Raw genomic sequence first — 12,526 nt, forward strand, 5'->3', positions numbered from 1 at the left:
ACAGGGGATTGGCCTGAACTGCCCTCTCAGGTAAGTTATAGGGGCAAGGGAGAGAAGCGAGAACATGGCTGGGAAAGTGGTGACATTAAGCACTGGAAAGGCAAGGTGCAATATAGCTTGGAGATGTCTGAAAGCGAGAGAAAGACCCATGAAAACCAAGTGTAAATTGAGAATAAATTTGCCACACTGATGGTATCAGTTAGGACCAGGCTAGGCCACACTGCAGTAACAAATGAGCCACCAAGTCCATTTCTTGTTCACACTATATGTCCATTGCAGACCAGCTGGGCCCTTTATGCAGTATTGGGAATCGGGGATCAAAGCTGACGGAAGCTGTCACTTGACAGAGCTTCCACTATTGCAGAGGTGGGGAAGAAGACACTGGCTCTTGAAGCATGCATTTTTTTTTTTTCCTGGAAATGACATGGGTGTCACTGCTGTTCAAATTTCATTGGCCAATTCCATGGCCAGGAAGCCATAGGGAGCCACGGTGTGTTCTTGAACATGTGTGGGATTTGGAGCAGTGTGTAGGAAGCGTCAGATGACCATGGCATGTGCTGGGAGGAGCTGCTGGCAAGGAGAGTAGCTGGGACCGGTCTGTGCAGTAATACATTTGAAGCATCTTTCTCCTCTGAGGCCCTTGGGCAACTCTGGTAAGAAGGCTACTTATCAGGGTCTAGTTTTTGCAGCTATCAGCCTTGTTCTGAAGGAAAAGGAACCAGTTCCATGTCCTCAGGAGGGAAGCCTCACCAAGCCAGAACCGGGAGTTGGAAGAGTGGGGAGGGCTGCAGGGCTGAAGGCTCTCCCTCAGAGAACACCTCATAAAAAGTTCTGCATCTGATCTAGGCGGGCTGCAAAGGGCTGAATACTGCCAGAATTGTGCACACTGAGCTGGCTCCACGTTCGGGGTTACCTGATCTCTAAGTCATGCTGGACTTTGAAACCTCAGGCTTTTATTGGAGGTGCTATGACCACCTGGGCAGCTGCAGGCTGAAGATTCTTGGCATCAGGCAAACCCAGCCTCCAGTCAATGATCCTTCCTCAGTGTGGAGGTTTGATTGTCCATCAAAACCTCGAGGGCAGTAGTTCTTTAACTTCAGCATGCAAAAGACTGCCTGGAGTGCTTTCTAAAAGTGCAGACTTCTGAGACCTGTATCTGATTCACTGCCTGGCGTGCTTTCTAAAAGTGCAGACTTCTGAGACCTGTATCTGATTCACCCGGGGGTGGGGGAGTTTGCATTTTAAATAAGCACACAGGTAACTGGGAACAGGTGGTCCAAGGATCATGCTTGGGGACAGAGAAGGTTCATTATTTATTTATTCAAATGTAACAGCCCTATGAAGTAGGCAATATTATTTTCATTGTTATTCTCAATTTGCAGATAGATAAAATTAGGAGTAAAGAGATTAACTCAACTGCCCAAGGTCAGAGAGTTAGTAAATAACAGAGCTGGAATTCTAACCCACTGAATTACAGCCTGTGCTATTATCTAAGATCTGGAGAAACAGCAATAGGGAAACTGGTAGGCTGCATATATCTGTGGGCTTACCACCTGACATTCCCCAATACAAGCCTCTATTTTAGCCATGCCAATGGTATCAGTTAGGACCAGGCTAAGCTATGCTGCAATAACAAATGAGCTACCAAGTTCATTTCTTGCTCACACTATATGTCCACTGCAGACCAGCAGGGGTCTTTATGCAGTATTGGCAATCAGGGATCTAGGCTGATGGAAGCTCTCTCTTGACATGAGCTCCCACTATTGCAGAGGTGGGGAAGAGGACACTGGCTCTTGAAGCATGCATTTTTTTCTGGAAATGACATGAGTGTCACTGCTGTTCAAATTTCACTGGCCAAGTAAGTTCCATGACCATGACTGAGTTAGTCAAGGTGTAGAAATGTAAACTTTTAAAACTTTATTATTTATTATTTATTATTATTTTTTATTTTTGAGACAGAGTCTTGCTCTGTCGCCCAGACTGGAGTACAGTGGCACGATCTCGGCTCACTGCAACCTCTGCCTCCCGGGCTCAAGCAATTCTCCTGCCTCAGCCTCCTGGGCAGCTGGGGTTACAGGCACCTGCCACCATGCCCAGCTAATATTTTTGTATTTTTAGTAGAGACGGGGTTTCACCATGTTGGCCAAGCTGGTCTCAAACTCCTGACCTCAAGTAATCTGTCTGCCTTGGCCTCCCAAAGTGCTGGGATTACAGGCGTGAGCCACCACACCCAGCCAGAATGTAAACATTAATATAGTTCTCCGTATCAACCAACTCATAAGACCCTGAGTGTATCTCATTCTCTCACGTCTCGGCACGTGCTATCCCATCTCTCTCAAATGTCCTGTCACTGCTTCTCAGCTAGGCTAACTCAACTGAGCATCTAATTCTACATCACCTGCCATCAGCACTGGGCAGCCTTTCCAAACCCGCCCAGGCTGGATTAGAGGCCCTTTCCTCCATCCCCCCAGAGGATCCTGGGCTTATTTCTACTACAGCATGTGTCATGTTGAATTGCAACTTTTAATTTCCTTGTCTGTCCTCCAAGCTCACTGGACTATGGGCTTCTGGGGATGGGAATACAGAGTGTCAGGCCTTGTGCCTCTAGCCCCTGGAAGGCAGGAGATGTACAGAAGCCTAGGAGCAGAATGACAGAGTCCTTAATAGCTGGATTCTGGACCTTGCAGGAGCTGTTCTCCTTTTCCTACAGGGGCAGGATGTCTAGGGGCTTTAGAAAATGGGGAAGAGGAAGGTGAGGATTCTGTGGCTTTAGGGTGAGCCAACTGCAGATGGAGGAAGAAAACTCCCCCGGCAGAAGGAGTGGGATTTTTCCAAAGCTTCATTGCCGCACCATGGAAAGACTTGTCCAAACCCTAGTTAGTCACTGCCCAGAGCCAGCTGTGTCACCATGGGTTGAACTTCAAGGGTCCAAGGAGAGGACATGCTGCAGCTGGGGGAAAATCTTGGCTGTCCTCAATTGGGAGTCCCGATACCCATTTAAGGTAATTGTTGGCAAAGGAGCAGGTGTTCATGGCTTCCTCAGAGGCAACCTTGCCTGAGTCCTGTCATGCCACAGCCTCTGTGTCCTTGGGAAGACTGTTTGGGGTCAAGAACGGGGGATCAAGTTCCGTTCAGCAGGGACATCTGACTCTGATGTGGGGGTTAGCTACTGGGTGCCCACACCTGGGGTAACCACAGAGGAGAGGCAAAGACACCCAGAACTGTGCTTGGGACAGAAGTATGTGGGGCCTTGATCTGCATAGGGCAGGGCCCGTCACTGTCTAACTGGCTTCTGGAGGCTCTGTCTGTCCCCCACTCCCCATCTCACACCTGGGGCTTGGGATTGAACCATTTTTAGCTCTCAGGGTACCCCACGCCTCTCACTTTTGGGCCTGTGTGTGCAGCAGCTCCAACACAACCCTTGGCCCCTTTGCTGCATTTTTTGCAAGAAATTTAACTCTTGAAGTGACTTCCTCTTTGTGGTGCAGCTTTTCCCAAAGTTTGAGGGAGGAGTTGTTCCAGGCCGGGGTTCCCAGCCTGGAACAGTGTAGTGCCCAGCACTCAGCTCTCTCTTTCCTTTCCCTCCTCCTCTTTCCCCACCCGGATTCCCTGGAGAGCTCTCTGTCCTCCTCCCTCCCTCAAGTAACGGAAGTTATTGTACTATGCGCAGTAATTTCCCCCTTCTTGTAAAGCCTCAGGGTCACCAGACACCCTGGACCTAGCAGTTCAGCATTTGCCCAAATTCAAGGCCTTTTCTTGAAAAAGAACCTACTCTCTCTGAGTATCTCAGCTGCTGAGATAACATATTCTCTTTTTAAATTTTTATTTATTATTGTTGTTATTTGAGATGGAGTTTCGCTCTTATCCAGGCTGGAGTGCAGTGGTAAGATCTTAGCTCACTACAACCTGCGCCTTCTGGGTTCAAGCGATTCTCATGCCTCAGCCTCCCAAGTAGCTGGGATTACAGACATCTGCCACCACACATTGCTAATTTTGTATTTTTAGTAGAGACGGGTTTCACCATGTTGGTTAGGCTGGTCTCGAACTCCTGACCTCAGGGGATCTACCTACCTCAACCTCCCAAAGTGTTGGGATTGTAGGCATGAACCACCGCACCCGGCCCAGAGATAACATATTCTCTACTACATTATATGTTGTTTCCTTTGCCTGGACATCTGGTCCCATTTGGCCTGGCCCTTTGGTTTCAGCTGCCCTGACCCCTTTAAAGTTTACTCTACTGCACTATGTGATGTTTCCTTTGCCTGGACATCTGGTCCCATGTGCCCTGCCCCTTTGGTTTCAGCTACCCTGACCCCCTAAAGTTTAGGTTAGTGCCTTACTACTGTGCCCCAGAGCCCTCACCAGTGTACCTCTCAAGAGATGATAGTTAAATTTTCAAGAATTTTGCAAGCTGATTGTTAAATTTAGCCATTATTAAACATTCAGCTAACAAATACTTAAAGCTCATCACTTCCTAATTACTTTACTGCATTTTCCTATCACTTACACTACTGAGATCATTTAGAGCCCTTGTATCCGTGTGGTGGAAGCACTATGTAACTTGTAGGATACTGTACATCTCTTTCCAAATTTGTGTTCAGTGGTAGCTTTTGGGAGTATTTACACCATGAAGACTGGCAAAGGCTATAAATCAGAGATTGATTTGTTGTTGCGTTGATTATCTAAACTTAAGGAAGTAGTGGAGAAAATGTTAATGATGCAGATTAAACTTACAAGTAGCTGTTACATTGTGAATAGCATGAAACAATTGAGGAAATATTCTTTCAGTTTCCAAAAACTATTATCCAATTCAGCAAAGAAACATTGACAAGTAAAGTTCTGACATTCACTTAAATTTTGTTTTTGTCTTAACATAAATAATATCAAACAATATCCTGTTAGAACAATACCTGCTCGTAAATTGTAATGATAGCTTGTCCACCGACCAAATGTTTAGCGAAATTTGCATACTGTGAAAGTCAATTGATTGTGTGGAATTTACAATAAACCCTGTTGTCTATTTTGTGATTATTTACAAATTATATGCTATAATCCTTTAGGTCAGTAAAATCCATGAGCATATGGACGTACACAGGTATAGTGCTGGAGAGCTGGTTGTTAAACATTTACTAGCACACCACTGCCCAGAGTCTGCTGTTCTGTTTCCATCATGGAGCTTACCTGCTGTGCTCTAATGGCCTGTTTGTTGCCTGTGTCCTGCTCAGGGCTGTTGCTCTCTGTGGGGAGGGTCATCTGCAGCTCATTTTGTTCACCTGTGGATCCCCCAATCACTAGCACAGGGCCCAGTGCTCAGGAATTACTCAGTAAATCCCCATTGCATGGATATGCTAATACAAAATCCTCCAGGTCCAATGGGAAGGCCCCAATTCCTGCCCTCTGTCAGTCTGTGAAGCAGGGGTGGCCACTGAACCCTGGGGTCCTGTGTGATTGGCCCTAGAACGGGTAGCCAGCACAGGCTTTTCTTTATTTCTGCTCCTCTCTCCAGACCCAGGGAATGCCCTGGTGCTGAATGGGGCCTCCCAGCTGCGCTGTCCCACCTGCAACCCGAGGGCTGTGAGCCACTGAGAGTGTGAGAATTTAGCATGCTGAGTACACACAGGTAGTACAGGTAGGTAGGTGAGAATGGGATACAAGCCGGTACAGGGTCAAGCTGTATGCCCCTTGAGGGCAGGGGCAGATCTCACTACTGTCTATCCCCAGAACCTGTCTTGAGCATGGCCAACACAGCCCTGCAAGACCAGGCCCCCTTCCTTATCTGCTCCCCTCTTCTGACCTCACCTTCTCTCACTCCCACCCCTCCCTGCTCCAGCTGTCCTGGCTCATGGCTGTTCCTGCAGCAGGTCATGCATCCTCCCCTAAGGGCTTCTGCACCTACTATTCCTGTGCCTAGGCTGCTCTTCCTCAGAAATCTACATGGCCTGCTATTGAAGTCAGGTCTCTGTCCAAATCCCACCTGCTCAGCGAGGCCGTCACTATCCAGCCCGCCCTGCCTTCCTCATCCTGGTTAATGTTTCCTTACAGCACTTTTCACGCTCTGTGGGATCAGGCACTTGTTTAGTTTCTGTCTCTTCCCATGAAATTGTAAATTCCATCACAGCAGGATTCTTTCTGTTCTGTGCCTCACTCTATCCCCAGGATCTGGAACAATTTAAGTGGATGTATAGTCATCGCTTAATGGGTGTCTGCTTACTCACAGCCTAAGAGAAGAAAGGATGTGTTGTCAGAGAAACTCGATACCAAATACAGCTCTTTGGTTCCCTAAATCTAATCTGATTCCGGTCTGTGTTCTTCCCTGGCTGGTAATCTGAAATCCCATATAGCTCTTCTGATTCTTCTGGAGTTAGCTCCCCAGCACATTGGGAAGTGTCGCCTCTACTCCATGGGAGCCTGAAACTCCAGAACCATGGCCAGGTAGCACACGCAGGTAGCTCCACCAGGCAAGTCAGCAATCCAGGCAGCCCCTGAGGCTGAGGACACACATTGACTGGCCACACTTGGCCTGGAGAGGTGTTCTCTCTGACCTGCAGATGCCTTTATTTCATTAGGTTAGTTATTATACCAACCTAATATTTTATTAGCTTAGTTATTTTACCAACCTAATAAAATAAAGGCATCTGCAGGTCAGAGAGAACACCTCTTCAGTTATTTTAATAGCAAAAACTGCAATTACTTTTGTACCAATCTAATATTTTATTTATTTATTTATTATTTTTTTGAGTGAGGGTCTCACTGTGTCACCCAGGCTGGAGTGCAGTGATGTGATTTCAGCTCACTGCAACCTCTACCTCCCAGGTTCAAGCGATTCTCCTACCTTAGTCTCCCAAGTAGCTGGGATTACAGGTGCACACCACCACTCCTGGCTAAATTTTGTATTGTTTGGTAGAGATAGGGGTATCCCCATGTTGGCCAGGTTGGTCTCGAACTCCTGACCTCAAGTGATCCGCCTGTCTCAGCCTCCCAAAGTGCTGGGATTACAGGCATGAGGCACCGTGCCTGGCCCCAGCCTAATATTTTAAAAAGTAAACCAACATTCAGAAATCAAGACACCTCACAGAAAAGTCTAGAGGATCTGGCAACCATGGGCCTGCATCCTAGCATGGCACAATCGCTGAGCTGAGAACTAGCTCTGTTGTAGCCGGGGCTCTCCGATGTGCCGTGGTCCTCACTGCTCTTGAAACATTTGCTTCAGTGGTGCCCAAAATAAAGCACACATGTGGTAGCTTTTCTCTTCACTCCAGCCATGGGGCTTGAGCAAGGCTCTTAATTTCTCTGTCCACCTTCCTCTGCACAATGGAGCTTCCAGTGATCCCTGAGTCAGTGGCGGAGGATTGGACGAGAAAGTCCTTGGGAAACAGAAGGTACTCGGCTCCCTCCCCCGTGTACTGCTATTCCTCTTCCTCCTCCTTTACCCTGTTTCCCAGGCCCGACTGCTTCTATCTGCGGAAGCTGCTTTCTAAACACCCTGTCCTATGCTCTTGGCCCAGCTGGGTCCTTGCTTAGCACCTGGCTCTGCTTTCTCAGGTGGGGAAGTGGGGAGAGCTGCTGGCAGCCACTTATTGCCGCTGCACCTGCTTCAGTGTGAGGTCTCCATTGGGGAATGATGTACATGTCGTGGTGGAAGGTGGTTGGGATGCAGAAGAGCTCTGAGTCCTAGCCAGGCTTGGCCTCTCAACAACTAGATGTGAGAGTTGAGTAACTGTCTCCCTCAGATGACCACCAGACAGATGGCTGCCACCAAAAATTCTTTGCTTTTTAACTCTAAGATCCTTGTTCTAGAACCAGGTGTCAGCAACTGTCAGCAAAGTCACTGGGTTTGCTCGGCTTTGCTGGGAAATAGCTACTTTTTCCCTCTTGGGGCTATTAAGCCAGTGTACCTTCTGAAAGGTTTTACACTTTTACTGCTTCTTTAAATAAAGCATTTCTCCCATTCCAAAATGAATTGAACTTCCAATAGATTTTCTAAGATTTTCTTTCTTTTGATTATAAAAGTAATTCATCCATGTTCGTTATAGAAAAATATGGGAACTGTATAAAGACACAAAAATAAATAAAACCTCCCATAATCACTGTATTTCTGTTTTCATCATTCCAGCTTTTTTCAATCATATCTAACTATTTATCCATTCATTTCCATATCCATATATATTTTTCCACATACACCTGTTACGATCTTATTATACATGCTATTTTATTTTATTTTATTTATTTTATTTTATTTTGAGACAGGGTCTCACTCTGTTGCCCAGGCTGCAGTGCAGTGGCATGATCTTGGCTCACTGCAACCTCTGCCTCCGGGGTTCAAGCGATTCTCCTGCCTCAACTTCCCGGGTAGCTGGGAGTACAGGCATGTGCCACCACACCTGGCTAATTTTTGTATTTTTAGTAGGGAAAGGGTTTCACCATGTTGGCCAGGCTGTACACATGCTATTTTATAATACACAGCATAAGGCCTGGAAAATAGTAGGCAACGAACAAATATTGCCACTGCTAATGAGTGTCACTTACTAACACTTACAATGTGCCAGGCGCGATATTTAACCTTCATAACACTTCTGTGATATGAGAGATGTCCTATTGTTCACGTTTTATGGGTGAAAACTTTGAGGCTCAGAGAGGCTATGTTACTTGTCAAAAGTTCCCAGGGTAGTCAATGAGTGGACACATACCTATTCTTATATTTTTATATGAACAAAATACACATTTATTGGTTTAAAACTTAAAAAAAAAAAAACTTATTCAAAAATTGCTTTAAGGGCCAGGCGCAGTGGCTCATGCCTGTAATTCCCGCACTTTGGGAGGCCGAGGTGGGCGGCTTACCTGTGTTCAAGACTGGCCTGGCCAACATGGTGAAACCCCCTCTCTACTAAAAATACAAAACAAATTTAGCCAGGTGTGGTGGTGGGCACCTGTAATCCCAGCTACTCAGGAGGCTGAGAAATGAGAATCGCTTGAACCCAGCAAGGCAGAGGTTGCAGTGAGCCCAGATCTTGCCTGGAGTGCCTGGGTAGCAGAGCGAGACTATGTCCCCCCCGCCAAAAAAAAAATTGCTTTAAGGAGTGGTCTGCTGCCTACTCCACGTAAAATTTTGACTGAGGAAGATGTAAAAACATGTTCTGGTCTTGGAGGCAGGAAACCTGTGTTCTACAACTGACTAGTTATGTGATCTCAAGCTGGTAACCAGACCTCCTTGGCCCTCAGTTTTCTCCTCTATCAAATGAGATTTGTGTGAGGAGGGGAAGGGTCAGCACTGTGCTTGTCATATAGGAGTGTTTTACATGCACTGTCAAATAAATATTGCTGCCAATGGAAAGTGTCGAGAAACTGCGACAGCGCATAGCACAAAGCTTGCCTCCAAAGGCTCCTCCAAGGCACTTCATGGGGGCCACAGCAGTTATGACCTTGGTCAGTGGAGTTGCAGGAAGATTGCTTATTAATTTGTCTTTAAGGAATTGTTGATCTTTAGATGTGCCCAGCTCCTAAAATGTCACATTTCCATCTCCAAAATCTTTTTGGTTCAAATGAAAATTAGTGACAGGAAAATGAAAACACACAGGATACCCGAATTTAAACGAAATCGAGTTGTATTACAGTTACGGATCTCTCAGTTCCCCTCCTTCCCTGTTAGCGCGTTCACTTCACTGAGTGCCATGTTTTCCAAGTGTCAAGTGGCAGTAATCATATCTCCCTCCTAAAGACAGCGTGGAGGCTAAAAACAAGATATGTGAAGGTTTCAGCTCAGGCTCTCAGTCCTAAAAAATAAGACTCATTATGAGAGGGTATAGACGAGGTGGTCTAGAATGCAGGTTTTGAGGTAAGAGTTGGGTTAAAATCCTGGCTCTGCTGTCCACCAGCTTTACCACCTTGGGCATGTTATTTAGCCTCTCTGAGCCTACCTCGTGGGGTTTGTAAAGATTAAGTGGTGGGCCAGGCAGGGTGGCTCATGCCTGTAATCCCAGCACTTTGGGAGGCCAAGGCGGGTGGATCACGAGGTCAGGAGTTCAAGATCAGCCTGATCAACATGGTGAAAACCCATTTCTATTAAAAATACAAAAATTAGCCGGGCATGGTGGTGCACGCCTGTAGTGCCAGCTACTCAGGAGGCTGAGGCAGGAGAATTGCTTGAACTCGGGAGGCGGAGGTTGCAGTGAGCTGAGATAGCACTACTGCACTCCAGCCTGGGTGACAGAGCAAGACACCATCTCAAAAAAAAGAAAAAAAAAAAAAAAAAAAAGGCCGGGTGAGGTGGCTCACGCCTGTAATCCCAGAACTTTGGGAAGCTGAGGCAGGCGGATCATGAGGTCAGGCATTCGAGACCAGCCTAGCCAGCATGGTGAAACCCCATCTTTACTAAAAATACAAAAAAAAAAAAAAATTAGCTGGGCATGGTGTCACGTGCCTGTAGTTGCAGCTACTCGGGAGGCTGAGGCAGGAGAATCTCACTTGAACCTGGGAGGCGGAGGTTGCACTGAGATAAGATTGCCCCATTGCACGCCAGCCTGGGCAACAGAGAGAGACTCCAAAAAAAAAAAAAAAAAAAAGATTAAGCAGTAATGTATGTATGTAGGGCCTGACACAGAGCAGGCATCCAACGTCCAATATTATAATGAGGCCCTCTTTGCCTTCTCTTAATCATGTCACTCTTTCACCTTTTTAACCTCTTGTAAAGCCTGAACGGCATAATGTGGTACTTGATTATCCACTGCCTTGTGCTATCCTCTTGTTTTTTGTCTCATGTGCTTAACTCTGTCTTTTTTTTGTGTGAGAAAACAAGAAAGACCCTTAAAGGCACCATTAGGGACACATGCTTCCTTGACATTCCTTCCAGGCACTCAGGTATGTGAATGCTCAATACATCTTTGCTGCCTTGAATTGCATCGGATTGATGGCTCTTTCCTGTCTGATTTCTCAAGGTTTCACCCAGATGGAGCTGGAACTCTTGGGGAAAATCGCAGCAGCCTGCCCCAGGTCCCCAGAGATCCAAGCTCTTGGCTTTGCTGAAAATGACAAATGGAGAAGCCGAATGGTCTGAGTGCCTCCACAGGCATCTGACAGCTAAGGAGAGGGGCCGTGTAGCCCTCTCCCATCCCCTCCCAGCCACCTGACTCGACAGCAGTGTCAGTGGCTTTATGGAACAGCTGTGGCCTTGAATGGCACCAGAGTTTAAAAGGCTTGCCTTATTTACTTAGCTGCTGTTTTAATGCCCAGTTCAGGTTCTACTGACGTCCCAATAGGTAATGGGGAGAAAAAGTTAAACAAACATGAAAAAAGTGAGGGAGCTGTAGAGTAAGAACTTGGCTGTGGATTTTCAGCTTTTGTACTGTATTTAGTTTCTCCAGCTGAGGATAAGTCATCAAAAAGCAGAACTTTCCACCCTCCAATTCCTCAATTCTAATAATTTACCACTAAAAGAGGGGCTAATTGACCCACTGAAGTGAAATAGTTGACCTTGGGTGTAGGGCGGAACTGAGGGGTGGGCTCACTAATTTGTACATAGTATAGTTTTATAATTCAAGGCTGTTTATGAGTATTGGGCTACTTTTAGAACCCAAATCTTTTTTTTTCCGTTTTTTTATTTTAGAGGTTAAGTCATTCATTTATTCATTTATTAAATATTTATTGAGCTAGAAGCTAGGTCCTGTGAATACAAAGTTTATCTGTTCATTTGGCAAACATCTGTTGGATACCCTACATACAGGCCCTGTAGCAGGGGCTGGGGGTACAGCTGTGAAGGAGAAAGAGACATGAACCCTCCCATCTCAGACCTGGTGAGGAATAAGAGGCAGATGAATGGCCTGTTATAATGTAGGGTGCAAAGTGCTCAGAGGGATCTCCTAGGGTGCTAAGAAAGTTCTTAGTAAGAACCCCAGAGCTAGACTTGGGAGTTCAGGAGGAAGCAGCAACTAAGCTAAGCCTGACATAAGCAGAAACTGCCCAGGTGAGGAGATAGACATTAGAGAGGTGGGAGGGAGAGTTGTTCCAGGCAGAGGAGAAAGCATGTGCTGGAGGAGACTGAGTTATGCTGTAGTAAAAGAAAAAGCTGCAAACTCTCAGTGGCTTAACGTGAAAAAAGTTTACTCTCACTCGCAGGAAGTCTGATGTGCATTCAGAGCCGCTGCCCTCCATGGGGTGATTCAGTGATCCAGGATGCTTTCGCCTCAAGACTCTATCATCTCAACATGTGGCTGGGGAGGAAGAGACAGAGAGAGAGAGAGAGAGAGAGAGAGAGAGAGAGAGGCCGGGTGCGGTGGCTCACTCCTGTAATCCCAGCACTTTGGGAAACCAAAGCGGGCGGATCACTTGAGGTCAGGAGTTCGAGACCAGCCTGGACAACATGGGAAAACCCCATCTCTACTAAAAATACAAAAATTAGCCGGGCGTGGTAGCACATGCCTGTAATCCCAGCTACTCAGGAAACTGAGTGGGGAGAATTGCTTGAACCTGGGAGGCGGAGATTGCAGTGAGCCGAGATCATGCCACTGCACTCCAGATCGGGCGACAGAGTGAG

Source organism: Macaca fascicularis, chromosome 7 (genome assembly GCF_037993035.2).
Source record: "Macaca fascicularis isolate 582-1 chromosome 7, T2T-MFA8v1.1".
Lineage (NCBI taxonomy): Eukaryota > Metazoa > Chordata > Mammalia > Primates > Cercopithecidae > Macaca > Macaca fascicularis.